We start from the raw sequence: 1,753 nt of genomic DNA, 5'->3' as shown, positions 1-1,753 counted from the left end.
AATAAAGCCACTGGATATGATGCCTCGCTCACATCATAGCAGAGTTGAGCAGTTCTTCCCGGTACAGAGAGTGTTCATCGAACACTGAGTCGTTGATTGTGTTAAAAACCGGTGAAATAGTAGATCTGACCAATGGAAAGACCGTGAGGAAGAAAAGCTAGCAGCATCACCCGGCGGTTCTACAGGAGCAGAGAGGTTTAGGACTGAGATTAACAAGCTCCTCCGAGGAGAAACATTCTCAATACCCACCAATAAACGTTGAGCAGAGGAGTACCAGCCATAGGGAAAGCATCACCAGGAGCAACAGGTTCAACCGGCTTTGCTTCCGTCTCCGTTGTGAGCTCCGTTGAGATCTCCAGCCATCAAGAAGCAACAGATTTATAAACGGACAAAACAAAGACAAGATGTTTGAGAGAAGCCGAGAGATGAAGAAGAAGAGGAGACAAGCCGGGAGATCCCGGCGCCAACGAGATCTAGCTTCGCCAGCGCCGGAGAAGGCGGAGTTAGAGCTTGCCTCGGGTATCGTGTCTGAGAGCGGCTAGGGCGAACTCGGCAGTAATATATATTTCATGTTTATATTACAATTTTAGTTGTATGTTGAATTAAAAATTTACTCTAATAAAATAAAAAATTATAAAAAAGCAAAATTTGAAAACCTGTGAACTTGCATTTCCACTTAATAAAAGTAAATTGCCTAACAAAATATGAAATTTAACTTCTACTATGTCATTTTCTCTGTAGAATATAGAATTTCTTATCCGTAGAGCAAAATTTGAAAATTTAGTCAAATTTGAAAGTTTAGAACAAAATTTTCCGTAGAATATAATTTTTTTTAATGTTTTGGACTTTATCTATAATTTTATTTTATTTTCCCAATAGTTTGCATCTACTGATGATCATAATTGTTGTTACAATTATGTAGAATATAATTTTAAGGATTTGAACTTTATCTATAACTTTATTTTTCAATAGTTTGTATAAACTGAAGATCAAAATTGTTGTTACAATTATGAAGACTTTCTTTTGTTTCAAAGCTTTACAAGTCGTGGCATGGCAGTAGTTTGATACATCGATCATAATAGCACAAGTCATAGTCTAATTTTACAAATACTTGATATATATCCTAACACCTTTTTAAATGGTTGGCTCATTCCAGCTTGAATCTCCTTCTCATATATATATATATATATGTATATTTACAGGACCACTAATAACATGAATATTATATAGTTCTATTGGTAAGGACGTCAGTTTCGTACCTGAGGTGTTGGGTTTGATTCATGAAACTACATTTTAGTTAGTTTTTCTCTGATTTTTAAAGATAAATGGACCCAAAAAAAATATTTTTGCTTCTGGATAGGATATTTGTCTCTATTGTCCATGGAACCGCACGAGATGGGTTTTACATTTATTCTGACCTCCGACGTGAGAATGCTTCTATAGTAGCATAGAGTTAGCGCTTTATGCACTTTATTTTTGCTTTTCGTTGTTGTGCTTTTGGTTTAAGAACTAGGACAATGTCCTTATTTTTACTCATAAAAGAAAAGTTCATTTTATTGGTAACTACTAACTAGTATATCTCCTGTGCTACGCACGAATAGTGTTTATATGTATATACTAAATATAGTATTGTATTTGTGTTTTTAACAATGATAATATGTTATTTTGCATCTTAAAAAATATATTTTTTGATGTTTATATCTTATAATAGTCTAATATAAACCTTGAATGTGAAATACTGATCTCTTTTCAA

Source organism: Brassica oleracea, chromosome C3 (assembly GCF_000695525.1).
Source record: "Brassica oleracea var. oleracea cultivar TO1000 chromosome C3, BOL, whole genome shotgun sequence".
Lineage (NCBI taxonomy): Eukaryota > Viridiplantae > Streptophyta > Magnoliopsida > Brassicales > Brassicaceae > Brassica > Brassica oleracea.
The sequence above is the reverse complement of the archived record's forward strand: the minus strand, read 5'-3'. Positions refer to the sequence as shown.